This window comes from Nomascus leucogenys, chromosome 4, assembly GCF_006542625.1.
Source record: "Nomascus leucogenys isolate Asia chromosome 4, Asia_NLE_v1, whole genome shotgun sequence".
Taxonomy (NCBI): domain Eukaryota; kingdom Metazoa; phylum Chordata; class Mammalia; order Primates; family Hylobatidae; genus Nomascus; species Nomascus leucogenys.
This window is the reverse complement of record NC_044384.1, coordinates 62954620-62976347: the sequence shown is the minus strand read 5'-3', so window position 1 is coordinate 62976347 and position 21728 is coordinate 62954620. Positions and strand designations below refer to the sequence as shown.

General features: G+C 38.1%; 1 protein-coding gene and 1 long non-coding RNA gene across 4 annotated transcripts in view; one reads left to right on the top strand and one right to left on the bottom strand.

The window, feature by feature from the left end:
- DLGAP1 (DLG associated protein 1) overlaps nucleotides 1-21728 on the top strand; it is a 988253-nt gene that overhangs the window by 463618 nt on the left and 502907 nt on the right. The window lies entirely within an intron of this gene.
- LOC115834752 lies at nucleotides 221-4686 on the bottom strand. Its single transcript, XR_004029655.1, has 3 exons — nucleotides 3988-4686; nucleotides 2880-2971; nucleotides 221-259 (listed from the first exon to the last, which is right to left on the bottom strand). It is a non-coding gene; the product is annotated as an uncharacterized LOC115834752 (long non-coding RNA).

Genomic DNA, 21728 nt, shown 5'->3' with positions numbered 1-21728 from the left:
AGAGGAAAAAAGTGTTATTAGGAAAATAATAAGCAAGAGGAAATATATTTCATTAACTGGGAGTGGAGTGGGTCATCATAAAGGTCTTTATCCATATCCTCACGTTGAGTAGGCTGAGGAGGAAGAAGAGATGGGTCTGGTCTTGCTGTCTCAGGGTGGCAGCAGCCGGGGAGAGGCAGAAGAAAATCTACTTGTAAGTGGATCCATGCAGTTCAAACCTGTGTTCTTCAAAGGTCAACTGTATAGTGCATCAGAAAACCTGTTAACATAGACAGGCAGGTAGATGCTTACTAACAAAGTACAACAGAAGTAGACTAAAAGTTTGGTTGCTTAAAGTAATTAGGAAAGTGGTGGCAAGGTGGCATAATTTTTCCACCTCTCCAAATCACCCCATGGAAACAGAGCAACTAAGATAACAAAAGCAAAACCTCCCAGATAACATCTCCAATAAAGCAGCGGGAAAAAACATCCCTATAAACCTCCAAATATGTGCGGTTTGGAATAAACTACTGGTGAGATTAAGACCTGTACAGTGTCTTTAACACGTCAGAGGAAATAAAAAGAGGACAAAGGGACTTCTGATGGCCCCAAGAGGCAGAGAAACAGAAACAGTTCACAAGTACCCACTGTAAGGCTTGGTGGGCCACTCTGGGAAGGGCAACTGAAACCCCTAGAGTCCTGCTGCCTCCAACTTGTGGGTGAACACAAGAGAACCAGCTTGTGCTGGAGGAGCCTGTGCCCCATGGACCCTAAAGGGACCCTAAATAGCCATCTCCTCCACAGCAAAACCCCACATTGAAGAGAAACTACTGGAATAGAATCCAAATTGAGCAGGAAATAGACGATAGGAGCAAAGGAGGCAAAATAAAGAAGACGCAGATACAAGTGGAGGGGGGAGCAAAGAGCCAACAGATAGCGGATACATATACACATCCGAAAATAACAGAAAAGGCAGCTCTACATCTCTAGAGCTAGGAAGCTATCCTGGTTCACTCTTCTAAGAGTACAAGAAAACTCATCTCACTTAAACATTAATAAAGAAAAAAATGGCCATCGAATCTATCATAAAGAAAAATGAATTGAGGAATGTAATGTCTCTGCAGACAATAAAAGCATGCCAGAAAGATATGCAAACAAAACAGAAGAAAATTTAGCCTAATATTTTAAATCAAGCTGAAAAAAAAGATAGAAGCTTTTAAAGAACAGCATAACCCAGAATTTTAAGAACTCAAAAAGAAGCTAATTCGAAAAAACAAAGACTTGAAAGGAGTTTATAGAAATAGAAAAATATTAGAGTTGAAGGAAAAACTTATTCCAAAATTTTAGACTAGACTAAAAGAAACAAAATAGTGAATGAACACCACAGAAAGTTCCTTAAGAAAAACAGAAAAGGAAAGAATGAATATTTGTAAAAGAAAAAGATTTAAAACATATATATGAAAAAGGCATAGAAAATAGGAATAGGAGAACAAAAGAACATATAATAGAAGTTCCTGAAAAGGAAAATCAATGTAATGAAAGAACAAATATTATCAATTATAATTCAAAGACTACTTTTCTGACATAAAAATACACTTGCCCAACATTTGAAAGGACGTACCTGGTGAAATTGGCCCAGAATGGGCTACATATAAACATAGTCTACTAAAACTATTGACCTTTAAATAAAAAGAAAAAAAGAGTTCTTTTTTTGGCACTAGTTAAAAGGTCAATATCCCTTATAAGAGAAAGAAAATCAGGTTGTCATCAGACTTTCTGACAGCAATACTTTATGCCAGAAGACAATGGTATAAAATAGTTAAGAAATATTAAGGAAAGCAGATGTGAGCTAAAGATTTTATACCCAGCAACATTGATCTTTAAATACCATGGTCACAATTCTTAATAAACACACAAGAACTCAGGGAGTAATATTCCTATGAGCCTTTCCTGGGGAATTTATGGAGACCAAGCCTCAGAAAACCAATATGACTAAAGAAACGTTGACAATAGAACTGGCGGTGAGCATTAAGTAGACATTTTTTTGTATAACTCATAATGCCTGTAGTTTACAAGGGAGAGAGTATAAAATGTGATGGCCATTTGCTCTATATACAATTAACTGTCAAAAAATGAGGAGGGGCATACATTGGAAAGAGAATATAAAAAGTAGAATAAGCTCTGTGATTGCCTCAAGGATATCAATGGAGAATAAAAACATATCCGTTGAAAACAGACACCAGGGAACAGGGGAGAAGGTGAAGAAGGGGTTATTAGCTAATTTCAATTTTATTCATAGTAGGATGGGGAGAAAAGTAAAAATGGGACTAAAGGTATTATTTACAGATATTAATAAAATTATAGATTATATGAAGATGTTAATAAAAAGGGCTCAGAACAAAATAGCACAAACATTTCTAAATACAAAAAGAGGCTGGGTGCACTGGTTCACACTTGTAATCCCAGCCCTGTAGGAGGCCGAGGTGGGAGGATTGCTTGAACTCAGGAGTTCAAGACCAGCCTGGGCAACAAAGTGAGAACCCTATTCCCTACAAAAAAAATTTTAAATTAGCCAGGCACAGTGGCATGTTCCTGTAGTCTCAGCTGTTGAGGAGGCTGAGGCGGGACAATCCCTTGAGCCCAGAAGTTTGAGGTTGCAATGAGCTATGATGGCGCCACTGCACTTTAGCCTAGATGACAGAGTGAGACCCTGTCTCAAAAAGAAAACACAAAACAAAAAGATAGTGAGAGAGAGAGAACACATGTGCACAAGCAAATAATGTAGGCAAGTGTTTCTCAGACTCTGTAGTGAAGGGCCACTTTTTTTCTCCAATAATTTGTAAGCGACACTTATAATATACAAAATCATGTGCTTGAATTTAGTGGCAATATCAAATTACCTTAAATGTTTCTAAATGTGTCTTGTTGTTGTTGTTGTTGCTTTCTATTCACAAGTCATCATAGCTTGGTAGCAAACAGTTCATGGAGCAGCCTTGATATTGACCACATAGGAAAAGAGTAGAAATGTAAGGCAATAAAGATAGAGGTAGTCACGGGTGTATAGATGTGAATACATTTGCATGCTTGTATGGATGGAAATACATGTAACAAATGTGACAAAAGTGATGCCAAGCATTTGGATCCTAAAAGTAAATTTACTGATTAAATTTACATTTATAAAAAGATTTCCAGATTACCTAACAAAGCAAAATCCAACAATCCAGGTTATATACATATAAACTTTTAATAGTAATATATATGTTTCTTTCAGGTGGAGAAAAGTCTGTATAGTATGCTACCAATTATCTAATAAAGGAGACTGGATAAAAAAATACAAATATATATCAATTTTGTATAATTTGTATACAAATTATATACAAATATATACTAATGGACATATAAATCACAGCATTTAAAAATAAAATATTTAAAGGTAGAGGAAGGAAATAAGATTGAGGAGACAGGGAGAAAAACTAGACTTGTTTTGTAAATTTGACTTTAGAGTCATGTGAAACTTTGCATTATTATAAAGCAAAATTACATTTAAAATGAAGTGATTCCTGAACATCAAAAGTAAAATAAGACTATTGAGCCTGTCTGTCCAGTAGGTGGCAGAACAGCACCAAAGGGACTATTCCTAGTGAGTGTAAAGCACAGTAATTTGACTGTTTTAGCAGAATGTTATCATAATGACAAAAACAACTGCAAAGAATCTTAAGCTGATTTTTGTAATCATTTTGCTAGTGGTAGTCTTATATTTATTCGAGACTGTTGCATATGTGTATTATGAATACAGCAAATGAATAACTATATTCATGTCAATGAAATTTGAAATTTGACAGGGAAAAGGACACTGTAAAAAAAGTCCTCTACTTGAATTTGAATAGGAAACATTATCATGAATTCATGATGAATATTATTTTATTAAAATACATGTTTTCTAGCTTTGTTCTCTGAAAAGACAGAACGTGCTCAACCCTTCACACACAGATAATGTTCTCTACATACCATTTTCCACTAAAAGGAATCAAAGGCTCCCTGAAGAAATAGCTGATTACAGGTCTGTGGAAGGAAGTGTACAAGACGGACCTGGAATATCATAAACTGCTTTGGTGATATCAGAACTCTGCAATTAAGTTAACTCTGTAATGAACTGAAACACATAAAATATTAACATTCATGAATTCCTAATGATACTGCTAAAATAAAATATTATTGATCATCCTTGCAAAATGCAAGGAAACCAAAATCATTATTTTAAAAACTGGCAAATAAAAGGAAGAGATCAAACATTTTTTCTAACTTCCCTATGCATATTATTCCAAGTAACCAAGTAGTTGATGAGATGTTTCTCTTGATAAAAGTATTCCATCTAATAAATGAAGAAGGAATTTTAAAATTCTAGTATTGCCGTTTTGCAACCTTTAATGAATTATTGGGTGTAGACAATGGTAATCAATGACTGCCAACATCACAAAAAAGCCACCAGACTTATGCTTCTGTATGGAGGTACACACCACCACCTATGGGGTATTTTGGCCAAAAATTGAACCTCAATCTGATGATGTCCCTGGGTCTACTGAATTCAGTACTAGTCCCATGTGGCTACTGAGCATTTGAAATGTGGATAGGCCAAATTGAGATGTTCTGTACACGTAAAATACACACCAGATAGCAAGAACTTAATATGAAAAAAAGATGTAAATTATCTCAATAATTTTTAATATTGACTACATACATAATATTTTTGACATATTGGGTTAAATAAAATTATATTATTAAAATTAATTTTAATTTTAATTTTTTCTTTTTTTAAATGTGCATTTTAAATTTTTAAATTATATTTGTGGCTCATATTTCTATTGTATGGTTCTGTTCTTAATTCTAACTACAGCTTACAGGGAATACACTGGACAGAGGAACATGTTAAATGACACCAGAAGAATAGAAACAGTAAAACCCAGGCTTTAGAAAACTCTGCAACTTATATTTCTAATCCAATTTAATGGTGGAGTCAAAGTAACTAAAAATTTATAAACATGAGCACTGTAATTAATGTGTAATGTAGTCCTAAACATCAATATCTGCAAAATCATAGATTTCATATCTCAGTTTCATTTTCACTATTGCTCAAATAATGCATATCAATAAAAAGCCTATATATTTGCATTGGCTAAAGTAATTTATCACCAGTGGTATGTGAACTGCACTATGGAAAACAGATATATTTTCAATTTTTCAATCTTTAATAATCGGAAAACTTGATTCTCTCAGTTTATTCAGATAGAGGAATACATAGTTATGACTTCTATACTATTAGATAGCCTTTTTTTACCAATATAATTAATTTTAATAATATATTTTGTTTGACATAATATATCTAAATATAAATTTCAACATGTACTAAATATAACAATTATTAATGAGAAATATTACATTCTTTTGGCTTTGTACTAAACATTTGAAATGTATATTTTTCACTTATAGCATATGCAATTCAAATGCTATATTTTTATTAGGAATATTTAACCTAAGTAGATATCTTAAAATTTACATTTGAAAAAAATAGATTCAGATACCTAAGTTACCTAAAAGTTTTCAATGACTGAATTGAGTATCTATCAGTTTTAAAATTTAAATCAGTGAAATTAATTAAAATGAAATGAAAATTTAGAAACTCCATTTCTCAGTCACACTGGCCACATTTCAAGTAGAAAGCCTTTGTTTTTAATTCACTTTGTCCTAAAGCTGCAAGTAGAATTTCTACATCTTATCAGAATTGACTTGTTTAAAATATTTTTCAATTAAAACATGATACGAAGCCACTTAGATATGTAAAATTTAACAATTCTCCCTTTTCTCTCTTCCATCTTTACTGTTTTCCCCAAATTTGAGATCAAATTAATAAATATATTTAAAATGTCTCTAACTTTAAAAGTTAAGTATTGAATTAGGCTTACTTAGACTTCACTTTTAATACAGTATTTCTTACATGCCTAACATAATAGGTGCTCAAAAATATTAGGTAATTTGTCTCCGTTTATTAGATCAGGAATTATTTAATAGTATCTAAACTTTTACTTTTGCTTCTACCCATTTATGAAAAAAAATCATTCCAGCTTAGCATGCTTTAATATCTTATTGGGATAAATAAATAAGATTAAATATCTAAATAATTTACAGAAAGATATCTTACATTCTCTATAGCAAAACACTGATGAATACAGTAAAGTAAATCTTGGTGTTTTTTTTTTACTCACGTTGCACCAAAGCGAGAGAACACTAGGGGGCAGTGTTGTTAGAGCAGAACTCTCAAGAGGCTTGGAAAGGAGCGCTCAAATCACCAGCAGCTAGTGCGATAAATGGGGTTTAATAGCAAGAACAGAATGCATTCGTTTAACTTTACTTTGTGAAGTTATGTGGACTATATGCATATTATTCACAAGGTCTTGGAAGAGACGCTTTGTTCAAACCCTGAGCCTATAATCTTAGGGACAAGCTCTTCCTGGAAAGGTCTTTCTTACGGAATTTTCTGTCCCAACGAAGATACAAAAGAGTAGAGCATTGCCAGAAAGTAACAATTCATAAACGCTAACCCCAAATGCCAGTATAATATTTAGTTCCTACTTCATTTTAACCTTCACTTGTATCCACCATTCCTTTTATTTTCTTCTACTCACCCAGGCAGCACAGTCATTTTAAGAATATTCTGAGAGCATCTTAGCTCTCACTCCATTTCAGCTCAGTGAATTCTAAGGCAACAAAGGTGTATTAAGTAATTAATCCATAATGCCAGCCACTACCTAAAAAAAGGATAAGGCCAAAGCTTAAAAAAAAAATCAAAAGCTAGGAAAACTTATTAACATCTTCTAAAATTACATTGTTGTTGTCTATTTTAAGGGCATGAGTAGTGACTTTATGCTACATTTTGCAAAAAGTATTGAGCATAATCTATAGATACTTAATGTATAATGAGGTAATTTATACCTCAGACTCAGAACAGGCAGACAGCTAAGTTCTCTTGCTTTTTAAATATGCAATGAATTTTCTAATAGTCAAGTAACAAATCTATTTTTCTTTCTCTTTTAGAAAATTAGCATCTATATGTATTAAAGAGCTGTGCTCCAAATTGTGAGTCTGGCCTACTTAAATTTGAATAAATCATTCTAGAGAGTTGACATTATTTAGTTTTGGAAAATTCTTGAAGTCTTTTTGGACTTTATAATTTAGCAGAAGGTGGTTCTGGTGATTTTAAAAGTCCATGATTAATATAGTTAATCCTAGTTGGTGTTTAGTCATCTCTTCAGATCTTTTGTACCTGGAATTTCTATAGCCTATTTGCCTGAAACTGTATAAATAATAAATGGTTTGCTGTCCTCTATATAGTGGCAAGCATCCAGGTTTCTGCAACTCGAAATTTCAGCTCCTCTCAGCTTCTATCAGGTTTGAGATATTTTTGGCCCCACTCTATCAGTCAGAATCCCATGAAAGAGAATCTCATTAACAGGGCTGAGGTGAATTTAGAGAAAGGTCTGTTTACAGAGCAGGGAGCAGGGTTAAGAAAATACAGCCAGAGAGGCCGAGGTACCCAAAGATAAGCACAGTGGGAAGCCCTCGCCACTCTAGGCCTGAAGAGTCAGATGAGGGGAAGGAACGGGGTCCCCAAGCCTATGGGCACTAGAGCTGTGGACAGGCTGCCATCGCAGAGGGGCAGATTGCTGCTGAAACCCAAGCACAGGGAGGAAGTGGCACAGAAGGACCCAGAGCTGTCTCCCCCACCCTCGGCACCCCCAGCCAGGGCCTTGCCTGGATCACCTGGTGCAAGGCAGGGAAGAGCCAAGCACTGGGGAAGGTGGCCTAGGAAAGGGAGGGTCACAGGCCACTGAACGTTCTCACTCTTAATAAACAGAGTTTTACACTTCGAGGGGGTCTCTGTGGGTTCTTCTCTCCTTATCTTTTTACTTCACTCACCACATTCTTACCAAACCAGAGGGAAAGCAACAGTGGAGGGAAAGTCTTACACACGTCAGGCTTTTAGATAGAACCTTTTATTCCTCATCTCATATATCTTTTCTGCTCTATAAAAAACTAAAACTTTATCTTCTCAACATCTCGCTATGATAAGCTTTTAAGTGGGTCTTAAGCCCACTTAAAAGATGCTGCACCCTGATTTTGTTGCTGCGCCTGATTTGGGGAAGCTTAGTCAGTGATCCCATGAGAAGGGAAACTATGAGAGATTCATTCTCTCCTGAATCGCTTAGGAGGTCCCATTAAAGCCCCTGCTAAACTCATCATCCCCAGCCTGGACCACGTTTGGTTAATTTCCAGTTTTTCCTTTCCTTGCAATAACCCACTTGAAACTCCATCAGGGAAAATAAATAATAATTCAAATGCAAAACGTATTGTCACTTTTATAAAATACTGCTCTCCTTGCCCCACCCTCACCACCTCCCTTTCTCCCCTTCCTGATTTTTACTGAAAAGAGAAAAGACAAGGAAATCTCAATGGTTTCATTCTCAGCACACATTCTAAGTCTGTCATTAAATGACCGCTGATTTTGTCACATACATATGGACAAAACTCTGTAAGAAAGCAATTGATTAAAGCCAATGAGAATTTGCTGCGCTGAAATGGAATCAGTGAATAAAAATTTATTCTGTTTCTTTTCTTTTTTCTAAGAGTCCTCTCCATTATTCAAAAGAAGCCTGTCTTATCTTGTTTCCAAACTCCTTTTCCTTTTCTTTCCCCTATGCTGTTGATTTCCTACCTTCTTCCCACGTGAGTCGCCGGTGCAAGAGGGGGGTTCCTGCTTGGGTACCCACATCAGTAGGTTTTGTCTCCTCATCTGCTTGTCTTCTGAAGATAAATCGTTGGCAGAACTGAAAAAAAAAAAAATCATGGAATGGCTTTTTTACATTTCTGCCAGGGGGAGGCTATTTTGTAATCTTTTTGCAGCCTTCCTGTGCACAACCCAATCCCAAGCTGACTTGATTATCTCCTTAACTGTTTAGAGCAAAATTTAAAACTGGAATTTGTTACCTGCCCTAGGAGCAGATGCAATGTTGCTGAGTTGTCTTGTGAATTGCCAGGGTTCCTTTTCTCTTACAGACAGATCTTAAGGGTCTTCCAGGGACCCCCTATTAGCCAAATAACCTTGATAGTTATTACAGAGAAATTGTAATTCCTTTTGAAAGTATTTGTGCACTCATCCATGCCAATATTTATAGTTCATTTGATTTTTCCAGGTTGTATAAGTTGCTAACAATGGAACTCCATTTATTTATTTACTTATTTAGAGACAGGGTCTGGCTCTGTCACCAGGCTAGAGTACAGTGGCATAATCACGGCTCACTGCAGCCTCTGCCTCTCAGGCTCAAGTGATCCTCCCGCCTTAGCCTCCCCATTAGCTGAGACTACAGTTGTGCAGCAACACACCTGGCTAATTTTTGTCATTTTTGTAGAAAACAGATTTCACCATGTTGCTCAGGCTGGTCTGGAACTCCTGGACTCAAGCATTCCACCCGCCTCAGCCTCCCAAAGTGTTGGGATTACAGGCATAAACCACTGTACCCAGCTGAGACTCCATTTAAATAGGTGGCTTTTATGTGAATTATTAATTTTGATAAAGAGAAGAGAAAAGGTGATAGACCAGTGTTTAAAAGTCACTTCATGAACTAAGTTCAAAAGAACAACTAGGGCCTCCAGAGTTCCCTACTTTACAAAGTAATGGCCTGGCCAAGGATATTCCAAACAAGAAATCTTTTCAAACAGTGCTTTGAATCATTAAAATAGGGAGACCAATATGAGTAAACCAATATAATGAGGCAGACTAAGTAGGAGATTTTTTTTTTTTTTTTTTTTTTTGAGACGGAGTCTCGCTCTGTCACCCAGGCTGGAGTGCAGTGGCGCGATCTCGGCTCACTGCAAGCTCCGCCTCTCGGGTTGACACCATTCTCCTGCCTCAGCCTCTCCGAGTAGCTGGGACTACAGGCGCCCGCCACCATGCCCGGCTAATTTTTGTTATATTTTTAGTAGAGACGGGGTTTCACCGTGGTCTCGATCTCCTGACCTCGTGATCCGCCTGCCTCGGCCTCCCAAAGTGCTGGGATTACAAGCGTGAGCCACCGCACCTGGCCTAAGTAGGAGATTTTTAATGAACATTTTCAAGGCACAGGGAAAGAAGCCACAAAGAGCAAAAGGATTGTTCTGCACATACTGTCTTATTAATCTAGATTTATCTTGTATATCATGGAACTGTGATTGGGTTAGCCATCAGGAGAGAGAAGTACTCTGTGATATAAAAGCTCAGTCTCCAGAGATAAAAATCTCTTCAATTTGTCATTTTTCAAAATATCACAAAGAAATCAATGTTTCCATGGTCTTCAATAAAAAAAGCGTGTCAAGGCAAGATATACACAAAAAAAGAAGTCAAAGCGTTTAGTTACAATGGGATAAGCAACAACTACACTGAAAAATTCTGTATGTAATGCAGTTTTCTTTTTGTGTGGAAAAGGGTAGGACAAGATATGAGATTCCTGGTCTGGAGAGTGGGCGAGATATTAACATATTAAAGCAGGAATTTCTGAAACATGCATTGTGTATTTTCCACTGTCTCAGCCCAAATCAGGTATAGCTCTGGGGAGAAGGGAGAAGGGTAATACCAACCAGAAAGTATCTCTGTGATTCTTCAGGCTGCTTGGGCAGTCAGCCTCCAGAAGAGACCTCACTCACCCCTGGGTCATCCAGGCACACTGGCCACTCACCACCTCTGTGGTGTTATTTCAAGGATGTTAACCCCCAGGTTCCCACCACTGCCACTGGCCAATATCTGAAATTCCCCTGACAAAGCTTCCTTATTAGCATAAGGCTTTGACTCCTGAAATAAACCAACCATGTCTCTTACCCTTTTCCTTGAACTCTATCCCCCCACCTGAAATACAGAGAGGAGATGAGCAAATACAAATATATAAGAATTCTATTTAATTCTAATCATTTCAATATTTATTGAAAAAGTCTGAGCAAGACATCAGTAAAAAACTATAAAATCTCAGAATGGGCTGGTGCTTTAGAGATACAAGAAATGAGGTCTTTTGTTTTTTGTTTTTTTATATTAATATTTACTTTATTAGAAATTAAAACAAATTTTAAAAAACATTTGAAAAATTACCTATAAGGTTTTATGCTGATTACCTGGGTGACAAAATTATCTATACACCAAACCCCTGTGACACACAATTTACTCATGTAACAAACCTGCTCATGTACCCCTTGAACCTAAAATAAAAGTTGGAAAGGAAAACTAATAATAAACTCCATTAAATCTTCACATAAATAACATACATTTTAGAAAAAACCATTTTGCCAAAAAAAATTGAGTGGTTTGATTTTACATTTTTATAACTAATAACTGGTTTAATAGAAGGCAGCTAGATAACTATATCGGCCTCTTTATTCACTCTGTTGCATGTACTATGTTGTCTTGGTCAAACTGTAGAAGGCAAATCTGGCTTTACACAGATATATGATGTGAGAAAAGAGGAGTATTTAATAGCACATATATTTCTGGTTATTCTTTTTTTAATACTTAACCAAAACTCAACACGTAGTAATTTATTATTATTATTATTATTAGACTTGAAGTTTTAGGGTGCATGTGCACAACGTGCAAGTTTGTTACATATGTATCCATGTGCCATGTTGTTTTGCTGCACCCATTAACTCGTCATTTAGCATTAGGTATATCTCCTAATGCTATCCCTCCCCCTCCCCCTACCACACAACAGTCCCCCGTGTATGATGTTCCCCTTCCTGTGTCCATGTGTTCTCATTGTTCAATTCCCACCTATGAGTGAGAACATGCGGTGTTTGGTTTTTTGTCCTTGCAATAGTTTGCTGAGAATGATGTTTTCCAGTTTCATCCATGTCCCCACAAAGGACATGAACTCATCATTTTTTATGGCTGCATAGTATTCCATGGTGTATATGTGCCACATTTTCTTAATCCAGTCTATTGTTGTTGGACATTTGGGTTGGTTCCAAGTCTTTGCTATTGTGAATAGTGCCGCAATAAACATACGTGTGCATGTGTCTTTATAGCAGCATGATTTATAGTCCTTTAGGTATATACCCAGTAATGAGATGGCTGGGTCAAATGGTATTTCTAGTTCTAGATCCCTGAGGAATCGCCACACTGACTTCCACAATGGTTGAACTAGTTTACAGTCCCACCGACAGTGTGAAAGTGTTCCTATTTCTCCACATCCTCTCCAGCACGTGTTGTTTCCTGACTTTTTAATGATTGCCATTCTAACTGGTGTGAGATGGTATCTCACTGTGGTTTTGATTTGCATTTCTCTGATGGCCAGTGATGATGAACATTTTTTCATGTGTTTTTTGGCTGCATAAATGTCTTCTTTTGAGAAGTGTCTGTTCATATCCTTTGCCCACTTTTTGACGGGGTTGTTTGTTTTTTTCTTGTAAATTTGTTTGAGTTCATTGTAGATTCTGGATATTAGCCCTTTGTCAGATGAGTAGGTTGCAAAAATTTTCTCCCGTTCTGTAGGTTGCCTGTTCACTCTGATGGTGGTTTCTTTTGCTGTGCAGAAGCTCTTTAGTTTGGTCGTTTGTTTTTTAACTTCAAATCAAGACTGACAACTTAACGTTTGTTTGGGGGACCATTAAGACAAAATAGTTTAAGTCTCGGATGGATGGTTAGTGCTGCATAAAGCTCATCTGGTCAAGCTACACATCCTGTTTGGATTCATTTGTCATCCCTGACGAGTTATCACACAATGGCTGTGTGGATACAGCCTCGGTGTAGATACCTCAGTGGACAGGAAGTCTTCCTTCTCTTCATTGACACACAGCCTCCTGAGCCTGCCACTTACCAGCAATGTTCCTGCCCATAAAGGCTACAGGAATTAGTGGAATCCCTCTCTCCTGTGCTTTGCCACTTTATTAAAACACAGGAACCCTCAGAACCTTCTCCTTCTCATCCCATGCAGCTTTACTTTCTCACATGATATAGTTTCCATTTCCCAACTCTGCTGGACTCACTAAGAAAAGACAGTGCCATCCACCAGCAAGGACCTGAGCTAGGCTGCTCCAGGGAACTGGGGAACCATGACCAGCAACTCCCTTCCCTCCAGGAGCACAGGGACCGGGCCCTGGGAGGGAGAAGCACAAGATCCTGAGCGACCCAGAGCCTCGGAAGCGCAGCAGTGGAGGCGGGAGGGGGCAGGCCGGGCCTGTGATGCCTTCCATAACTTCATATTCCGGAAAAGGACAGTGACGAGGAATTTCATGCTCAGATTTGCATTCAGCTGTTTATCCCAATTAAGCCATGGCAGTCAGGAGCTGGAGCTCAGGAAATGTCTGAGCACATTTACAGCTACCCAGAGCCACAGCCGCAGACTGGCATTAAAAACTGATTTCCAGGTCTGGTTGACAGTGAAGAAACAAACAGTATAAGCTAGGGGTCCCCAGCCCCCAGGCCACAGACTGGTACTGGTACAGTACACAATGCAGCTTTCAGACATTCCTGCAGTACGGGTCCATGGCCTGTTAGGAACTGCGCTGCACGAAAGGTGAGTAGAAGCTTCATCTGTATTTACAGCCTCTCCCCATCGTTTGTATTACTGCCTGAGCTCCACCTCCTGTCGGATCAGCGGCAGCATTAAATTGCCATGGGAGCGCCAACCCTACTGCGAACTGTGCATGCAAGGGATCTAGGTTGCACGCTCCTTATGAGAATCTAATGCCTGATGATCCAAGGTGGAGCTGAGGCAGTGATGCAATCAGCAGGGAGTGGCTGCAAATACAGGTTAACATTAGCAGAGAGGTTTAACTGTGCAGAGACCATAATAAATCAATTGCTTACAGACACATCAAAATCCTATCAGTGAGTGGCAAGTGACAATTAAGCTGCCTTTGGTGGCAGGCTTTATAGTGGCAAGTGAGTTGATGTACTTCAATTGTATAGCTGCATCTAGCGTCCTGAAATGTGTGTGTTTGAGAGAACTTCAAATCCCCATAGGTTCTGGGTTAAAGTCAAGGCGGAATATCCTGAGATTGCACTGACAGCAACCAAAACGAGATTACAGAGTTAACTGGACATATGCAACGCACTTTGGTGTCACTGTCTCCCATCAGCCCCAGATGGGACCATCTAGTTGCAGGAAAACAAGCTCGGGGCTCCCATTGATTCTACCTTATGGTGAGTTGTATAATTATTCCACTACATATTACAATGTAATAATAGAAATAAAGTGCACAATAAATGTAATGGGCTTGAATCATCCTGAAACCATCCTCCGCCCTGGTCCATAGAAAAATTGTCTTCCATGAAACCAGTCCCTGGTGCCAAAAATGTTGGGGACCACTGGTATAAGCCACAGAGAAAGTATATACATAGTCTAATGTATAATTTATAAAGTATAGTACATACTGTTAGTCTAATGATTTCAAGATGAAATCCAAAAGTTAAAGACAAAACGCTCTTTAAAATATGCACAGAAATCTGTAACTGGAGCATATAAGAAAGACAATATAATGATTACATTTCATTAAATAGTCATTGTAGGAATGTTAGCTTTGAATAAATTATAACCTCAAATGTATCTAAGAAAATTATAAAAGTGAAAATAAATATCTCTGAACATACACTTTTTAGACTTTAATAACTGTAAAAATAATTATAACATAAGCATAGTTCTGTGGGTGAAGTGAGTTCGAATACGCAAAGCACTTGGAATGATGCCTGGTACCGACTAGGCCCAATGTAGCTATTTGCTCTTGGTAGACAGATGCCATTCTTTTTATTAATTGTAGTTATAATTGAATTTTAGAATTTTTAAATAGGATGAAAGATTAGTGCTCATTGAAGCCAGTGGTTTTATTTTTCTAAACTTTTTTTTAGAAGCAAAATTCAGTTTTCAAAATCCTTTCTCCAAACAATCAAGGAAATGGGGACCCCAGTGAATAGGCCTGGAGGAGGAGCTGCTCTGCAGGAAGTGGGGCCAGATTTCTATCTATTAGCAATCTCCCCTTGAGGCAACTCTGGAACCCAGTCTGAACACTAAGCCAAGGCACTCTACCATTTGACAGATGAGGAAAATAAATCCTAGGGAGGTAAATAAACCTAGGGAGGTAAATGCTCTCATTCTCAAAGCTAGCACAGTCAGATTGCTTTCCAGAAAATAATTAATACCTAACATACCTGGAAACAAGTGCTATTTGCAGGGTGATATTCAAGATATTTAACCAGTGTCCAATCAAAATGGCTGTGCGTAGTCAGAGCCTTGTCCTTTGTCGGGCATTAACTTTTTAATTGCTAAATCACAGGACATTTTTGTGGGAGGCAGGGTGTCACCGTTGAAGGGTTCAGTATCAGGGGGGCTCAGGACCATAGGTAATTACCAACTGGTATAAAAGTGATTTTAGCAAGGTACAATCATACCAGATGGGTACCAGCTAAATGTCAGCCCTGGGCGTTTGAAGATGTCCTCCGCAGGCTAGAAAAAAAATCCACATTGGATTGGAATTCTGCTGAGAATAGCTACACTATAAATGGAACTCTGGAGACTGTGTCTGTTTCTTCTCATTTGGTCTTTCTAGAAATCAAAGTTCTCCTCTGGACTCTTCCAAAACATTTAGACATTTACTGGCTTCCAAAAGAAGGAACTCATGGTGATATTGACCATTTTTAAAGAAAGTAAAAGCATGAAGCCGAGCATGGTAGTACACACTTGGAATCCCACATATTTGGAAGACTGAGGCTAGAAGATTGCTTGAAGCCAGAAGTTCGAGACCAGCCTGAGCAACATGGCAAGACCCCATCTTTAAAAAAAAAAAAAGTTAAATCAAAATAAAATTTTAAAAAGATGCGAGTGGTTGCTTTGTATTTATCATTCAAAATAAGTTGAAAGATAGAAAGTGATAGCTGAATGCCACTAATTGTAGAAGCTGATCTGTGTCTCCATCTTTACAAAAGGATTTGTTCATTTGCTTACACTTATTAAAATAAATGGCTTCTGCCAGCGCTCTTGATGCAGACTATCTACCTGCATAAGAAACAGGCGATGGTGACAGAAGGAAAAAAAGAACAAAGCCCTGCCGGGTGCCCCAGTGGGAGAATTGGTACGTTGGATTTGAATGAGAAGAGGGAGGATGTTCCAGAGCTGTGTGGGGAGAGATGGGAATAGAAAATGAAGGACTGTGTTGTTATAAGAACAAGCAAAGCGTATACGAACAGCTTATGAATTTGAGCTACGATGACTTTCCGCTACATCATGGAGTTTAGATTCCCTATGTCAAAGGCAGATCTCTGTATCTCTTTTGTATTCCAGAAAAGTATCTGCACATCACTTTTCTGGCTCTTGGGGGAGGGAGAGAGGCATGGGAGAAAATTCATTTAAGTGTATGCCTTAAAATGAAGTGCATTTGGCTAATGAGTAAGCAGCTGTTTAGTTAAGCAAATGACTCATACTGGGGTATTTATAGAGCACAACTATTTTTCAAGCCTGTACAAATTTAAAAGAAAGAAGTTTCCCTATAACCCCAAAGCAGATGTTTCTACATTTATGAACAAAATACTACTGAACAGTAAGCCCATCCTTCAGGTTTATCAATGCATCTATTAAAACATATGTTAGTCTTCCTAGGAAGTACATATCTCTTTATTGAACACAGAACATTTATAGAGTATTTATTTTGTTCTATGTTAAAAAAAAAAGTAAGTCAAAGGCCCAGCCTTTAAGAAGTAAAGTCTATCGGAAAGTTATATCATATGCCCAAAAAATATAGCTAATAATGAAAAGTGAGATTCAAAAATGACAACCACAGGAGTGCCATGAGCTGTAATTAGCTTAACTTTTTATTTGCTGTAACTTAATAGCTAATAGCTAATATTTTTTCAGAGCTTAGTATGAGCCAGGCCTGGAGCATTTGAGTCCTCTTGTTGCAAAAGCATGTTTTCCAAAGAGACTTTAAAATGGAACTGAAAGCAGTAACATAAATCACATCAAGAAGAGAGGGAGACAGTATGACATTGGGGCATCACATGTGGCTCAGAGGTTCTTGCTAATCAAGGTAGAAAGGATACCAGGATATGTTAGAGGAACTCAAGGAGGCAGATGCATGTGGCTGGTATCTTTGAATAAGGGTTCACACAGTCATGAGATGTGAAATTATCTTTAAAGAATGGGTTAGGATTAGATAAATGCAAGTGATTTCCAAGAAGGGACAATGGCTTGAGCAAAAACAATGAGGGTGGAAATAAGACACCACTCCTCACTGAGTGAATACAAGGCATGGTTGGAATGGGTCAATAAACCTGTCTGAATGGAGGACACAGGCAAGGGACAATGGTGAAGACTGGTGGGGAATCAAATATGCCAGGACCTTCAGAACCGGCTGAGCTCTGTGGGCAAAAGAAAGGCCCAAACACCGAGATGGTTTAGCAGGGGAAAGATGAACCTGGGCTGGTGAGACATGCGTTCAACAAGGCAGGACTAGAGGCAGGGATTCAATTAGGAGTTGACTGTGGAGTGGCCTAACATAAATAGGCCTCAACCAAGGTTGAGGCAGAGAAAATGCCAAAGAAATGAAAAGGAAGGAATGGCAAGGAAAGGGGATGGCTGCTTGGCTGTGAGAAGCATTGGGAAAGAACATTGAAGATGGCTTTAGAGTCCCCAGCCTGGGTGACAGGGTGAATGGGAGAGGAGTACATCAGTCTCATCAGAGGAGGAATTATTTTAGACACCTGGAGCTTAGAGTGCTGTCAGAACAGACAAGTGAAGCAGTCTCAAGGCAGCCAAAAATGTGCAACTGAGACTTGGTCAGTGCAGACTTGGGATTTCCATTTGAATGATCTAGCACAGGGGAGACTTGGGGTAATTGAAGTGATGTGACCTCTGAGACACTGTGGAGACAGAAGCTACCCTGAGTCAGGGGAGACCACTGAAGGGACCTGCCCTCAGAAGGGATTTTGGTTTTCTCAGGCCACCTTGAGAAGGGACCACAGACTGACAGCTGAAACAACAAAAATTGATGTCCTCACAGTTCTGGAGGCTGAAGTCCAAGATTGAGGTGTAGGCAGGGTTGGTTTCTCCTGAGGTTTCTCCTTGACTTGGATGGCCAACTTCTCCCTGTGTCCCCACATGGTCATTCCTCTGTTTGTCTGTGTCCTCATGTCTTCTTATAAGAAATCCAGTCATATTGGATGAGGGTTCATCCATATGGCCTCATTTTTACCTTAATCACCTCTTTAAAGAACCTATATCCAAATACATTTACATTCTGTAATAGTGGGGGTTAGGGCTTCAACATATAAATTTTTGGGGGTGCAATGAAACTCATATCAGAAGGTAGGAAAATTCATACATGGGAAGAGAATGAGCATTAAAGCTGAACCAGAAGCAAACGACCAGAGAATGCCACACTCCTCTTTCTGTTTGCATGTTAAACAGTGGCACCAGGGCGGACCTCCTTTCAGCTCTTGTCCAATTAAAATCTCATATTGCGTAATAAGTAACATTGCAAAGTTAATTGCTCTCATTGTATCTTGTCAATTCCGTGTCATGGAGCACAGTGTGCGTATTGAGTCAAAGGTGATCTGAAGAAGGCACACGTGCATGTATACGTTTACCGAAGTAGCTGAGAAGCATACATGACACGGAGACAGTGTGACTTTTAGAGGTAAACTTTTTAATGCCAATAAAACCTGTGTCCTAAAAAGCAAGGTGAAAGTCACAGTGAAAAATGATTAAGATCCTGTATGCTTTGTCTTAGGATTTTCTGATTTTTTTTTTCTCTTTCTAAAGATTACAAATGGGAGAAGTTTCAGAAGCTTTTCCATTCCATGAGGATCTTTTATTTTCTTTTATCTGTCCCCAAGAGCCTCCTTTTTTCTTCTTCCCATTATTTCTGACCAGATAGGCTCTCTGTGCCTGTCTTTTGTTGGGAAAGAAACCTTTACCACGAGTTGCAGTTCCATGTTCCCGGGGAGCATTTCTGTGGTGGTAACTGCAGTCATTATAGAGGTGTTTTCTAAGAACCTGCCTAGCTGCAGTGGTCCTGCTGATTGTGTTTTTTATCTCTTTAAACAATGCGGTGGATATTAGAACGGGCTAATGATTTATTTTCCCATTCTGGTAAGTTTTACAAGTGCTTCTTTCATAATAGGAGAGTCTTTTTTAAACGGGGGTAATTTAGATTTGTTTGTTCTTGGAAGGAGGGTGGAGTATCAGGAATGCCATAATCTTACATTATGGTATTAATCATTCTTTGTTCAGTTTGTTCTTTTACAGGTTTAATCTTGCATTCAGTTTCGATAGAGAATATAAAGCATTTTTTTAACCTAATGATGTCTCAGGTAGCAGTGGTACTCGAGATGGCTCATTTTGTACATTACTTCATGGAAAATAGACTCTTGGCACCCCCAACAACTAGTGTGAGCTGGCAAGCCACAGATCCTTGGAGGTTTAGCTGCTTCCTCTGTTAAAAGCAGATACTGACACGTAGTGAGTACATCAGGCAAATGAGCTTTATTTGGGGAATGTTGAATTTAGGGTCCTGTTAGAACATACAAATAAATTTGTCCTTATAGCACTGTTTTGAGATTATATAAGTACCTGGCATAATTAAGTAATGGCAATCACTATAATTATCATTATTAATTCAAGGTACCTTTTTCTTTTTCCTGATGGATAACCCTTACATTCTTACAAATACTAAATTAATGAGTAAGAAACAAATGTGCATATAATTTTGCTTTGAAATTTCAAATAAGGAAAAATAAATCTAAAAAAAAAATATTTTCTATATTCCTTTGACTCTGAAAAACCCCCCAAAAGAACCCTCTAATAAGTATGCACCTAATATTTTCTATAAGCAAGTTTTTTGGGAACCTTTGTTCCTGATATGTTATTATAATTCCTCAGATACAAACAATAGTGAAACCATTTTATTCTTTAGTCATCATATTAAGGTTTTAGTAATTATAGAAAATGACACTCAAGAAAAAAATTCAAAACAAATTTCATAAGATATATAAGCAATGATGGTTCATGTTTTGATTTTTCACCATTCCATCACATTCTCAATTTAAATTTATAAGTAATTATTAATTACCTAAGTCTGCGACTCACGGTGCTAGAATGTTGTGGAATATACCAAGAAGTACAAAATGGGCTTCTTGCCATCACTGAGCTTCCAAACCAGCTGGAGAGAAAAGACTTAATGATGAGGAGAAGAAGGGCTATAAATGGAATGAATGTCTTAAGGGCTTATCATGTGTCAGGCACATAGATAATAAGAACTTATCACAGGCTGTCCCATGGAAACCTCACCACGTCTCTGAGAGGTACCCCCACTGATGTTCAGAGAAGTTAATTACCAGCACCAAATCACAAGTCTGTCTGTCCTATTCCAAAAGCAAATGCATTTTCTATATTATAGGAAATAATATAGAAAATATTAATTGCAAAGTTAATCGTTCACATTGTATCTTGTCAATTCTGTGTCATGGAGCACAGTATGTGTATTGAGTCAAAGGTGATCTGAAGAAGGCACATGTCCGTGTATAAGTGTGCCGAAGTAGCTGAGATGAATATATCACATGGAGACAGTATGACTTTTAGAGATAAACATTTTAATGACAACAAAATCTGCATCCTGAAAAGCAAGGTGAAAATCACAGAAAAAAATGGTCAAGGTCCTGTATGCTTTGTCTTAGGATTTTCTGATTTTTTTTCTCTTTCAAAAGACTACAAACTGGAGAAGTTTCAGAAGTTTTTCCATTCCATGAAGATCTTTTATTTTCTTTTATCTGTCCCCAAGAGTCTCTTTTTTTCTTCTTCCTATTATTTCTGACCAGATAGGCTCTCTGTGCACTACTTTTTATTAGAAAATGCATTTTACTTTTACCCATCAGGAAAAGAAAGTTAAATAGTAACCAATAATATAATATAAAAAGAAGTCAAGATAACTACAGAAGAGTTGTCATAAGGCAATAGCAATGAAAAGTATGTGTTGTAGAAGATCAGAGGAGGGAAGAATCACTAGATTAGGATGATTAAGGAAATTCCTGTGAAACAGAATCCACCACTATATTTCATATCCATATAGATGGTACAGTACACCACAAAATCTCTATTATCCAGTTCGGGCCATCCTGGGACACCCTGAAAATAGCCAATCAGTCCTTTATTTCAATCTCAAGCGTTTTGTCCCAAGCCATGCCGAATCTGAAGGGCACTGGAGATTTACGGAGAGTTTTTCTCACCTAGTCTACTCATTCTCTTGGTTGTCCCCAGTGCCCTGTTCTTAGCTATAGAGCCTTCTGGGGCGTCACCTGCCATCCCTTTGCCTTGGGCAGAGAACATTCCCCAGAAACTCTTCTCTTCCTTCCCTCCCTTTAAGGTCCCTACATCTTTTTGCAACCTTTTAACTCCCTCACCTCACATCCCTGCCTCCTACATGTATGGCCCTAGCAGGAGCTGTGGTCTCCGCCAGGTCTGAATCCTCATGGGTCGGGATGAGGATGGAAGCCTCAGAGTGCAGCATCAGAAGGCACTCATACTTCACGTATGGGGACACAAATCTTCAGTCACTTCTCCCCATGCTGAGTTATGCCGAAGTGTGTCCTTTTCCTTGCTAGCTTTAAATCAAATCACAAAAGCTGACAGCGGAGCAAGTGCAGAGGAAAACTCGGTTTTCTCATCAATAAGATACTGTTTCTTCTGATGGGG